We start from the raw sequence: 14,115 nt of genomic DNA, 5'->3' as shown, positions 1-14,115 counted from the left end.
CAAGCCACATATTGGAGTACTGGGCATGAGCTGCAAGCCATTGGCAGTATGTGCTGGAGGCAGAAGTAGTGAGGATATAGGATGAAAAAATTGCATATCTTGTGCTTATGGCTGTAAATTAAGTTCACAAACTAATGTATGTGATAAAGACAAGGGAGTGCTGTTGGTGAGCACCTTGGCAGAAGACGCGGTGAAAGGTCATTCCCTTAGTCCCACTTCAGATTTACCAGTAGGTACTGGTTCTAGGGTACTGCGCACTGTATGTGACAGGCAGCCACATCTTGTTGCTCTGGGTCTGGCTGGGACCATGTCCAGCAGGTATTGATGGTGGACATTTGGGCACAGAGCATATCCAATGTACAGTGCTCTCTGGACACAGCCAGGAGCTGTGCCTAGAAAGCTGTGTGGAATTGGGCGGAGGGCATGGGAGAAGGCACATTTTTTTTGCCTGTGGGCACAGCCGCACGCTGTGGCCAGATGGTCTTAGGCAAGGGATACTATAATGGCCACACTCCATGATCAGTAATTGAGGGTCGAGCCTATGGCCATACCCAGTGGAAAAGAGGCATAGATATCAGGCACAGAAGTTGACATAGAGCTATGCTGTATGGCCAATGCTTGCTGGACATGGCTTGCAGTCTATGGCCAACTGGCATTACGGCCAGTAGCCAAAGCACACCATTGCAAACCTAAATATATTTGTGAGATGGGTGCAATGGTATTATTCGGTCATTAGAAGGGGGTATAATGTTTGGGTGAGTGGAAAGTAGAATGTGGGATGTGTGTTTGAATGTGAGGAGTGATCAGATGGATGGGGTTGGAGGTTAGCTGAGGTGGATTCCAGATGTGTACATCACATGCTGTTGATGCTGGATGGTTGCCCCTTTATCTGTTCTTCTTAGCAATGCATCATCTTCAAGTTCTCAGCGTTGCCAGCCTCATTTTCTCTTCACCACAATGCCTACAAGGTTGTGATTCACTTTTTTTGAGGAAATATTTTATATGAGGGGTTTCCTGGAGTTTCTAGTTTCAGAACATGAACCTCAATTTACTAGTGGCAAGTTGAGAGCATATCTGCTGAGGTGTGCAGTGATTCCTAAGAGGATTTCCGTGTCCCATTCAGAGGCTAATGGGCAGGTGGAACGCTTTAAATGGAAAATCAAAGAGTCTGTACAGCAGGCAGTTGAAGGGTAAATGGATTAGAATAAAGCCTTGATTGCCACTCTGCTTGTGCACAGAACTAAGCACAGTTCAGTTACGGGGTACTACCTGGTTGAATTGCTCAGCAGAAAGAAGCTGGATTAATGTGTTGCTCCATTGTGTGTGATGGAAAGGAAAGCTGGGAGTGGGAAGTGTGGACAGTAGGACTAGGGAGGTGACGACCTACAGCCAAGGGTGGATGAGTACAAACAGAAGATGAGGTTGAACAAGAAATAGTGAAGGGGATGCATTTCCACTAAAAGGATCATTGTTGGGCAATTTATGAGGTTGAAGTTTCCAGCTGGTTGAGATGCTGAATGGTGCTGTGAGGGTTGCAGGTGGATGCATATGGAATTCGAACAGGATCTCTGTGTGGAAATTGATCAGATGATGGTTCATTGCTCTGCAAAGAGTGTGATGTCCCTTGACATGGTACTTTGATGGAAGGAAATCTACATAAGAACAGTCTCAAGAAGGAGATGAGAGGAAGGAGACAGGTAGATATTTTCTGACTTCCTGCATATTGTGCAGATGAGGTTGTGAGGAGAAGCTCGAGGAGTAGAGATGCAAGTGATACATTTTGTTATGAGGTCGGGTTGGCTGACTGTTTTTGGTTCAGCACTGTATGTTCATGTTTTATTTTGTGCTTGTGCTGCTGTCATTGTTCTTAAAGGGGGAAGGTCTGATGGTACTTTTGGTCATCATCAGTGGGGTGGAATGTTAGGGTGAGTGAAAGGTACTAGGTGGGTTGTGTTTTGGAATATGATAATGGAATGTGAGGCTTGTTCAAATGGATGGATTTGTAGGTGAGCTGAGGTAGTTCCCAGCTGTGTCTTCAAGTTCTTTCATCACAATATATGCTGAAAAGTGTTATTTAATGAGTGTGAAGAACGGTTACTAAGATTACAAACTAGCATATGCTATACGAACATAAAATTACCAGATTACCTTGAAAAATACCTTCAAGCATGACAAGAGCAAGGGGTCCTGTCTGGATACGTTGTTATTTTAATTAGGTTTTTGTTTGGAGAATGTGCTGTTATTGGGAACATTCCTGCCACCTGTTTGGCATGGAACGATACCAGCTGTTTTTCTTTAAATAAGTGCATAGCCAATAGGTCTTTGGAACCTTATAAGGGTTTAGCCATGCAACAGTTGATGTTGTTGCAACAAGGATATTAGGCTGCATAACTAAATACTTATAGGGTCCCAAAGGCGAGTTATGCCAATGGTTGTTTTACTAGCAGCAATAGGCTACCTTGACGTTGATCCAGACTACTTTAAAATACCCTGGGCCTCATTTATGAGAAATGACGCATCACGAAAGCAGCGATGCGTCACTTCTCAGTGCGCACTCCTTGAGACATACTTGATGCGTTATATTTACTGTATGATGCATCATGTCGAAAGGAGTTACAGATACGTCCGTATTTCTGACGTATCTGTATGGCGCAAAAGTGACGCATTGTTGGAGTGTGTCACAAAAGTGACGCAACTCCAGCAATGTGTCCTTTCACATGGCAGGCCCCATGTGAAAGAGCCTCTGTCAGTCTTACGCCTGCTGTGAGGCAGGCGTAAGATTTTGACGCAACGTCGTCCTAGAAGTGATGCAGTGAAATCTCATAGATTTCACTGCGTCACTTCTACGAGGTTTTTTGCGGGAACGCCCCCCCCTGCATACATTATACCTGACGCAGGTATAATGTAGCGCAGGGGTTTACAAAGTGACGCATCTGCTTAGATGCGTCACTTTGTAAATAGTGCGCAACAGAAGGCATGTTTTACGCTGCCGATGCATCACAAAAAGTGACGCAACGGAAGCGCAAAACTGACGCAACGCCTCATAAATGAGGCCCCCTGAACCTACAGAGATATAACCAATATAAAAGGGTAAATCTGTGGAACTTGGATGGTCGCAACAAGCAGAGTTAGCTCCTTGTAAGTTGCAGACTTGGAATTTTCTGTTTTTCTGCGGCCCAACACTTTTACCTTTAGTTAATTTCATCCAGTGCCTGAATTTGCCGAATTGACCCCTGCCGTGGGAACAGAGAGGCCTCTTTTAAGCAGGGGCTTGGCGCCTGCTTACCCTTCAGTCGCTAACATACATGAAAAGGCTTTCAAGAAAATGTCAGGGTTAACGGAAATGACATCATTCACCATTTGTCACCAATAGCATCACTCCTAAATAGACTTCTATTTGCAGCTGGTCGGTTAAGGGAACGTCAAGGGTTGGAAATAATAGTACGTAGACAGAGTTTTAGAGTCTTGTTTGCTTTCTGTTCCTCCTGCTGCCTTCATGACCATGAGCCTTAATCCCTTGGTACCAAAGGATGAGCCGTGGGGGTGCAGCTGTTGTCTCTCTGGCCACTTCTAAATAACCTCCATCAACACCAAGCCCAGTGTTCTGTTTATCAGTGTCGAGGTGAGATTAAAGACCAGAGATTGTCCCACTGTAGACAGGGCTGGACTGGGAACCAAAACCGGTCCTGGCAAAGTGCTCAGTCGGCCCCCTCACCCCCCTCACCCCCCCCCCCCGGGGGGTTGGGGGTGCCGCCGAGCTCTTTTCCTGGGCTGGATTTCGGCTGATTTTGTTACAGGTCCGATTTTGTGCTGCAAAAACGGACCAGTAACAAAATCGGCCCCCAGGGGCCCAAACCCAGCCCCCACCCGGTGTGGCGCACCCTGGGATTGCCCGGTGCCCGCTACGGCCAGTCCAGCCCTGACTGTAGAGACAATTCATGTTTTTGTTAGGGAGTTTCTGCTATGAAGGAATAGTCTAGAGGGGGCTCCAGGAATAGTATATTTTGGGGGGAGGTGAGCTCTGTGCCTGTGAGACAGTGTAGGCTGTCTCTTCAGGGTGACATAGGCAGCCACGCTCACTGGTTTCTCCCTAAACATAAATCTGCGATACAGAATTAAAAAGCACGTTTATTTTCATTGTTTTGGCCACGCCAGATGACCTAACTTTCCATTACTTTAGCAATGGCAATGAAAACAAGCATTTGTAAGGCAATAGGTCTCGCATTTGCGAGAGTTTCAGCTATTGGCTTTGTAAATGACAATGCCTTTTATTTATCTGTTTTGATCATTAACACATAAATAAAAGGCCTTTACAATGCCAATAGCTAAAACTCTTGTAAATGCGAGACCTATTTCATTTCAAAGAGGCGGCCACTATTGTCCCCTGCTGCTTGGAATGTGAAAGCATGCATGGCGCGCTGAATGTTGCAAGAAAGCATGTCTTGCCAGCAGTAGGAGAAACTCATTAACGAAAATAGTGCTTCCAGACTAAATAAGACATACCATGTAAAAACAGAAGTAAAAGGGCCAGTCCTCGTGGGAGATTACAAATGAAGACAAGGCGGTATTAAGGAGGGAGTAACAAGCCTATTAACGAATCAGAAGCCAGCATTTACAAAGGACAATGACACAAGTCAATGGGCAGAGAGTGGGGGGAGCTTCAAGTCCATACTCAAATATATTATGCCTCGCGGAGCAGCGCAGGTGCTGCCCAGGCTCAACCTATTAAATGGGGGCCACTTACATAAGTTATTTAGAGTAACTACTATTTAACACTCATTCAATCATATATCACTGCGGTGCAAAGGTGAAATTCCATATTATCACAGCTTTGACAGGAAAGGAAACAATAACTAATTCACAGATTACATGTTGTAATGACTTTACAGGGGGCACAAAGCGTCCTCAATATGTTGTTATATCACTGCATAAATTTAACTCCTTACATCCTCTCTTTTTTGGAAAAAAATACACATAAAATGTACCACGGCATAAACCATGGAGAGAGAATGTGGCTTAACTCTTTGGGTGCTCATGACGAGCTCAGCTCCCGTCATGAGTCACAGTGGCGCTGTGCTCATGATGAGCTGAGCTTGTCATGACTGCCGCGTAATGCCCACGCTGGAATAATTCCCCTCCTGTGAAGGGCCATTCCATTGAGTGGGCGGAGTCATGACGAGCTCAGCTTGTCATGAGCACAGCGGCACCGTGCTGCATGACAAGCCGAGCTCGTCACAAGCACCGCGGCGCCGCGCGCGGCCCCCTCCCCACAGCGAAGGGGTTAACGGTCAGAGCTGCCTACTTTGAACCTGAGGAACCAGGTTTGAATCTCCGCATCGGCTCAACATCCTGTGATTCTGGGCAAATCACCTAATCTCCCTATGCTCCCCAAAAATGTAACATAACTATATAAAACTTGATTTTTTTAAAATATATAAACAGATGCAGAGCGTAATATGCTGTTTGTACCCATTGCAGAGGGAAGTGCAGGGCATCATGAATCTTCTGTGTTTTTTCCACAGCAGGCAACGTGTGTGTTATGGCGTACTGGGTGTTAAACTGAATAATTTGGTTTTTTTAAAGTTTTATATAGCACAAACTCGACCCAAAGATATCAGTTATCAGAGCGCTTTACATGAGCACCAGTTTTGTTACATATGGGCAGATTCATTTTTGTTATCCACAGGGAGATTAAGTGATTTGCCCAGAATCACAGAATGTTGAGCATCATTGCCGAGACTCGAACCTGGAACCTCAGCTTCGTAGTCGACCGCTCTAGCCGTAAGGCCACATTCTCAATGTTTTAATATCGTCTTGCCCTTAGATCGCCTCCACAGTATCACTATATCATCAAGGTAAGTAGATGTGGAGTTAAGAACCTATACTTCCCTGTTTATGATGGAGCAGCTATACATGAAGGCCGATGTCACTGACCTGGATATTGTGATGCAAATGAGTCAGGAGATTGCACAAGATCACACCAAGACTATGTGGACATCCTATGCCAGGATTGCTCGTGGCTGTGGAGTTGAAACTGTGGTTACAAGCAAGTTGTTCTTTATTTGATATAAAGGTGACTCATCTGTTGCTAGGCGTGGGGTAAACCTCAGATGAAATCAGGGCGCAGGGGACGCAGAGCAGGATTTTCTCATCCCAGAATCGATGTCCCTGCTGGGAGGGAGCCAGCACACCAGGGTTTCTTGTTATAAAGACCTGTCCTTGTTGAGCAAGCGCATCCTGCGTTGTGTAAGGTACAGTAGGTGTTCTGTCGTGTCACCTCTTCTCTTCATTTATTTTCTTCCGCCTGCAGAAAGGAAGCGTGAGTCAACAATGCGCGCCCAGGCTCCCTCCTGACCTACTTTTTAATCAGGGGCGGTGAAGTTGTCCTGTTCATCCCTGGTCATTCTGATCTACTGAAAATGCAGCATTTTCATTGTATGTTGCTAGAAAAATTGCAAGATTTCCACGGGGGCTAATAAAGGCAAGGAAATTAAACCACCCCCCACTCCCTGTTTGGTAGTAAAAAACAACTAAAATTGGGGTGAAGCAGGCCCCGGTGCCACTGCACCTGATACCTATGCGCCTGGTGTTGCAGTAACATGAGGAAGATCCACACCTTTTCTCTGCCCAGCTCCATATGCCCCTTCATTGTGTGCCACCTGATGTACCAGGGCCGGCGTGAGGATTGTCAGCGCTCCGGGCAAAATAGAAATTCGACCAATGGAGCTCTCCCCATGAACTTAAAAACAATCAATATTTGGCACCCTTTCACACGTAACCTTATAGACGCACTGGCCCTGCCACTTACTACTGGATTGTCCCACCCAGTCCTTGCCCTTCCCTCACTCACTGACCCAGATCCTTGCTCCTATTTTCACCATACACATCAACCAGGGCACCACAATTGGGTCTGCTTTAGACCTATCAGCTGAAATTGACCTTTTTAAATAATTTACATCGGTGGCAACTTAGCAGCTTTTTGTTAAGTAATTCTTTGGGTCAGTGTCGTTGTCATCAAATCTCTTGGCTCTTGGTGTGTTCACACTGCAGGTTGCTCGGCACTTTCGGACTAGGGGGCATATTACCAACAACTAGCGATAATTATCGCTAAGTTGGCTTAGCGGGAATAATTCTATCGCCGCCCTTCACCTGTTTTTATCGCTGAGATACCTTGCTATTAGCAAGGTTTATCTTGCGGGAGCGATAAAAAACAGGCGAAATGCGTGAATATCTCTGTCAATACAGCGATATTCAGGCATTACCGTGACAATGCTCTTAGCCATGTTATCCACCTCTCATTGGATAACATGGCTAAGAACTGGTCAGGGCAGGCGTTAGCTTTTGGAGATATTCGCGCTTAGCGCGAATATTTCCAAAACTACACCTGTGTTGATCATAGGCGATAGCGATTGCAGCAACTGTTTTCAGTCGCGGACATTGTGGCACGCCCACTTTGCATGTCATTAGCGATAATTATCGCTGACATGCAAAGTGGGCCCCTAAATGCATTAGCGGGGGAAAAGTCCCGCTAAAGCGGGGATAATGGCCCTTGGTAATATGCCCCTGTGTTCCTAAAAGTTGGTGATTAGCTTTAAGAAGGGATTTGCCTTGGAAAGGCCGAGACAGCGACAGCGAATCAAGTAATTGAGATGCACTGCGCTATAAAAATACCTAGTTGCATACAATATCACAACATTAATAGAACTGTTTCTTGCCACTTGATAGGAGTTAATACCCCAATCAATGAAAGGCAATTTATCACCAGAATTAAAGGCAAGTCACACACAGAGCTCTGCAGTGGGTGCTCAAGCTACTGACTTGTTTAATCTGGGTGATAGCATTAACCAGGATAATGAACAGTATCAACATGATAGCAATATTTATTTACTGATGTTCAAACAAATAAAACCCAGAAGTGAATTAATAGAGAAGCATAGGAGTGACAACCTTTGTCCTACAGCCCTTCAAGGCATTGGTGCCTTGAGCAGTGACTTTATGTATGTGCTGTGTTAAACATACTAGTGTCATTTGGACTGTTATTTACCAGTACTCAAGGCTGGTTGCTATGAAATTTTTTTATTATATGTCCAGAGTTTCATATAATATTCTATGGCTGAAGCATAACCAACTGGTTCAGCTTGAAAATAAAAGTAACTCGATTTAGCAAAAAAAGTATAAACACATCTATTATTAACAAGAAGACCTAAAGTCCTCCACAGCTGACTAACCAGAAGCCAACCAACATACATGCCAGCATTTGTCAAGTGTTGGAGAAGAATACCAAGTACATGATGTAGCTGAGCAGATGGACAAGCACTGGACCTCCCTGGTAATCTAAACAAGAAATCCCTCAAGTCAACCTGATCCCCCTTCTTTATCCATCCCAACAGCCAGCAAGAGGCGATCAAGACCCTTGCCTGTAAGAGAATGCTCCAAAGAATACCCAATACTGGGTGAGGCGCTAGCTTCATGCGGATGAAGTATATTGACTTCAAAGCAATGTTCCCTCTCCATCAGACTCTTCTGCGACGCAATCATGCCCATTCTGAGCTTTGAGTCCAAAGCGACAAGTTTAGAGCAACTCTCAGATCCTCCGAAACAACACCAAATTCTTCCAATGGTGGTCCTGCAATCACTAAACATGCTACTGACCACATGAACAAGCACGGCTTGCAACAAAACGGGGAATTAATCCAGAACTATTGAAGGCGACACAACTGGGACATATGCTTCAAGCCCCTTACAGGGCAGTAACAAGGAACGCACCAGCAAACCTGGCTGAGAAACTCATCGCCATAGGAAACCAGCAAGGACAAGGAGCCTGTTTGAAATGACAAAGTTTAAGAAAGTAAAAAAACACCAGACAACAAGCCATCTTTAAGCACCCGGAACTGCAACATTTAAGGACGTATCACAATATAGAATACAATTACTCAATTGGCAAAAATATTGTGATGTAAATATCAACTACGAGAATACTATAAAGTTATGCACATATAGACAAGCATAGGTGCACTATACTGACTTCACATCCATCTGTCTTGCCAATATGTATATGTGGAGTTCAGTGTAGTATATGTATATTTGCAAGGTACATAGATTTTGAGTTAGATATAATAAATCTGTACTTGCCCATATATAATTAACCCCACAATATTTTGGTAGTCGCTATTTAGGGTGTAATGTTTTTGCACAATAATATTTCTTTTTAATTTTCTGGTACTCTATCCTGCCCTGAGCTTAATTTGCAATGAAAGAAGGGCCGGGCCCCAAAGGTTATTTAAGAAGCCCGCTGCTCGCACTATCGAAGGTCGGGATGCACAATCCCCAGGCTGCAAAGATCTACCTCATGCCTCTTTAATACACCCCAGACAGTCCCTGCCCTTTATCTCACTCTTGTAGGATTTTTATCCCTGCTTTCTCCCTTTGTTACTCTTTTCCTTACCCCTCTTTCCATCCTTTTCTGCATTTCTCTCTTGTTTAGATCAAAATCTGTTGATGGAAAAGAAGTGCTGGTCCCAAAAATGAGTACCGGTAGGCCCCACCTGCGAACACCGGCTGAAATTAAGCACTGAATTCCTCCCTAAAGAGCGCCTCATCAAACACCGCCAGGAGCCTCATTGTGCTTGGCTTACCTGAGCCACGGTTTCCCCCAACCATACTGTACCCAATCATGACCCGTAGGCACACATACATAAAGAGCCTGTTTACCCATTCCACCGCATGAAATCTAAGGATTGTTCTAAAATGGGCATTTTTTTAAAAAAACAACAATGAAAAATAACAAGATTAATTAAAACATGTGTGTTCCTCCTAATTACGAGGCACTGCTTTTCTGAACATGCAATTTAACAATACTATTTCCAATGCCTCCGAAAATGTCACACAGGGAGTGCCTGGGGGCTGCGGGTTAAGTGCAATACACACAACAAAATAAACAAACAATAGACCATCTCTGACGCCAGCACTGGTACAGTCCCTGGGTGCTGCGAAGGAAGGGTTGATATTATTTTCAGAATCCAAAGGAGCGCGAGTGTAATCCCATGATGCTGTGCGTGGCGCGTTATCACCCGTCACAGCCCATTTGCTGGCAGGCGGCAGCACCACAGGGCGCTCCCCCACTGTCCAGCCACCTTCTGCACACATCAAAGGGGGCAGGCGACCAGGGGCAGCTTCTGGAAGAGTCCAAATGGCAATGGGGCGGAGGGCAAAATAGTGATCTAATTAACAGCTCAGCCTGGATCTGATTAGATAGAAACTCCTGGCAGACAGTGCGACCCGTACGTGGAGCCTGTGGGGACATGTCCGTGCCCCCCCCCCATCCCCACTGAAAGGGTTTCCACAGACCTTTTGTTTCCAAGATACTAAATCTATTTTATCCGTTTGTTGCTTAATAAATTGGGCGCGACTTGGATTTCTCTTTTGAGTATTATGGACTTGAAGAATAACAAAAGCCACTTTGCGAAACACATAAAATACAAAAAAATACCCATTTCTCGTTTGTGGTAGAGGTAGGCTGAAGAGTTGGGAGGTGCACATTGGCAGACATGTGAATGATTAAATGAATCAGCTAGATACTGTTTTGACGCAGCTCTGTAGCATGAATAACCTGAAGGCCCTCTATCTTCGAATGAACGCGTCTCAGCAGAAGTCTCACTCACTGGGAGAAAATCTCAGTAAATAATTGAATAAAGTCACTGTTAACTATTATCACGTCTTGGTGGAAGTGAGTGTCACTCTGAGCGGTCCCAAGGGGAGTCTCGGCAAAGTACTTCATTCGGTGGATGTCAGGTCAACAAATACTCACACTACGACTAAGTCAATTCAATTTCAATCTTTATTTCTGCCCAATCGAGCCATAAAAAATGAATAAAAACAAACATTACAGTAAATTCTATTTAGATAAGTCTTCAGAGACGTTTTAAGGCATGGGCAAAGTGGGCCAGTCCCCGGGGGCCCCACCTTCCATGGGGCAACTACGTGACGTGAACTTTCTCACTAGCTCACTTTTGTGTAATCTTGTATCCTAATCTTTACATTTAATTCAATATTGTTAGGCAACACAATTTTTGAATTAGCAAAAATGGGTAATCAAATTCAAAGTTGTTCTAAACAGGGGGCTGAAAATATTTCTAGCCTAGGACCCCAAAAGTCCTTAGGAGGACACTGTGACTGCTTTCACTGGGATCTAGGTCACTGATTTATTCTCACCCACTGAGCAGGATATTGTCACTGGGGCCAGGCTCACTGTGAAAGACACTCTTTGGGACAAATCTCCAGCCCAGGAGCAAAGCTCTCACCTAAGACTCTTGCACTTGCTGAACACTAGTTAACCTGTGCCCCCAGCCCCTCGAGCATCATTCATCAAGTGCTTAATTTGACCCAGCAGTTGCCAGTGGGGCCCACTGCCACTCATTTTTGGGGACTGGCGCTTGTTTCTTCCCATAAAGATATTGGCTGAGCAAGAGAGGGAAAAACACAAAAATGGGAATTAGGAAGAGAAAGAAAAACCATTGCAGGGGGGAGAAAGCAGGAACCTGAAAAAGTGAGATAAGAGGTAGGAAATGTCTGGTAGTGGATGAAGGGGCTGGAGATCGATTTAAGACTACTCAGCCTTGCTATTCAGGGCGCTGACATTTAAAAGCACTCAGAAATTAAGCACTACATCTACCCTGCCTCTCAGCCTCTTCTGCAGTGCTTAATTTCTAAAAAAAAATATGTGCCAGGGCCCTCGTAAAGAGGCCACTGCAACTTGCACCACCTATTGCCTCTGCCAGTGCAGCCAATGGCAGTACCAACATAGCTACTGTTCTAACTATTCCATGCCCCCAATGCTATACAAATGGCTTGGGCAGCAAGTATTAGTAATTTTTACTGTATATTGAACGAATAAACAACTGTTGTTGTCCTCATCTCTGAATTAGATTAACAGCACCACTATGTGTAAGACTGTCATAAGTCCCAGTGTTGACAATTAAGTGCCAGCGCAGAGCACAGAAAACCACTGGCTCAAATTAAGCACTGCTATTCTGTAAGCAGTCCCCAGGGTTTATGTTGCCTGCCTTCTAACTTTCATTCTATTGGAAACATACACACAGTGACCTACTGAAACTCTACCGCCCTCCAATAATTCTTGGACTCGAGCACCTTTTCTTCCTCGTTCCCTGGCTGTCCCTGTACTCTCTCTCTCCACCCAATATCTAGGTCTGACTTACCTTGTTTTTCTGTGCTATTGGTACCATATATGTGCTAGTCCTAATGATGTAATTAGCAGATTTTGCTACTGTAATTAGCAGATTTTGCTACTATCTACCTCAATGGTTAATAATTCTTTAATTTTGGCAGGATGAAAGGCTGAATTTCGAACCTGCGACTGAGAGTACCAGCTCTCAGGTCACCAACTCCAAAGTTCACCACATTTCATCCCTTGGGCCCATCAATCGGTTTGCGAGTTATCAGCCAAACTGCACACCCAGCTCTCAGTCTTTTGTCTATAGGATCTTCATTCCTAGTCTAAAGCTCTCAGCCTGTCTGCATCTCAGCTCACAGCTTTTTTATTAGGGATGAGCATAACTTGCATAATTCTGTGCAGAAGAATCATGCAGAATTACCTAAGAATTCTGCAAGATTGCACAGAATTACGACAGAAGAGTACTTTTGCGTTTAGCGCTATTTTTAAGGGCAAAAATGCTCACTCTCGTCCAAAATCGATGCAAGGGAGCACTAAGAAATGGTGGTAAATGCACCAGAACATGAATAGCAAGTACGAACAGCTGCCGCAAAATGTGCTCTTTGTGTAGGATTTTCCCCCAATTTACTAGCTGCATTTAGCACTAATTTCTTAGCAGAAACTGTAAACTCAAATCTAAAATGGACACGAGAATGCACCTTGCATGAAGAAACAGCGCTAAATACAGCAGAACATGACTAGCAAAAATGTCTGCTAAATGTTGCCTCACTGTAGGAATTTTTCCCCCAAATTACTCCCAATTACGCAAGCAGGATAAATCACGTAATTATCACTAATTCAACATAAAAGAGGAATTACTAAAATTACTCAGATTACTGTAGTGTAATCAAAATTCTGCCTAGGCCTAGTTTTTATCCCAAGAGACCATCTCTCAGTCTCAGCCCTCAGCCTTTTATCCCTAGGATCTCTCAGTCTCACGCTCTCAGCTTTTTATCCCCGGAGTCCAGCTCTCAGTTTCTCAACCTTTTTTAAGACTCGCACTTGACACCGCACGTCCTCTCGCATGCCAGGGCTATTGCGTACGCCAATGAGCTTGGAACCTTCCCATGGCTTACCATTCATTGGCTTGATTGTCACTCGCATTTTCTGCTTCGTAATTAGGCAGCATGTGCCAGCTTGACTTCCTCTTCTTTCGGCTAGAGATTGGACCAAGTACCAATTGCTTCAGGTTGATTGCCATTCTTCTTCTGATCATGTTCTAATTCAGGTACTATTTTTTTCATCTAGCTTCTTCTTTATTCTCTCCCTGCGCCCCCATTTTTAGGTCGAGCCTGCGATCGCTGCGCATGCGCAGTCTCGCACGCGAGATTTAATGATTTAGGGGAGCTTTCACTAGCTGGCTTTAAGCCCCGCCTCTTTTTCCCATTGGCCGGCGTCACCGTTCATGCTAAACGGTGGCCAGCCATCGGGAAAGAGTTGTTCATGACGTACACTTTTCTCTTTTACAGACGGTCCACTTGGATGGGCTCGTCTGACTTCCTTTTGGCGTAAAAGTTTTCTTATCTTTATGGGGCCGGCCCTATAAAAATAAGAAATCTTTTACGCCAAAAGGAAGTCAGACGAGCCCATCCAAGTGGGCCGTCTGTAAAAGAGAAAAGTGTACGCATTTTTTATCCTGTGTTTCAGCACATCCAACCTTATATATCCAAGACGGACTCTATTACCAGCCCGATAGTTAATTGTATGTGCTCTTTTGATCATATGAATAAAAGCAGTGCACGCAAACCATCTTCAGCAGCGAGTTTGTATCAGTTGTGTTAATAAAGCATTATTTTGTTGTATTGCACAGCAGACGTGGGAGTTAAACTTGGATTGTCAGATTGGCAGCCGTTTGTTCACCTCCTTCGGATCATATGGCGGCCATC

This window comes from Lissotriton helveticus, chromosome 5_1, assembly GCF_964261635.1.
Source record: "Lissotriton helveticus chromosome 5_1, aLisHel1.1, whole genome shotgun sequence".
Classification (NCBI taxonomy): domain Eukaryota; kingdom Metazoa; phylum Chordata; class Amphibia; order Caudata; family Salamandridae; genus Lissotriton; species Lissotriton helveticus.
The sequence above is the reverse complement of the archived record's forward strand: the minus strand, read 5'-3'. Positions refer to the sequence as shown.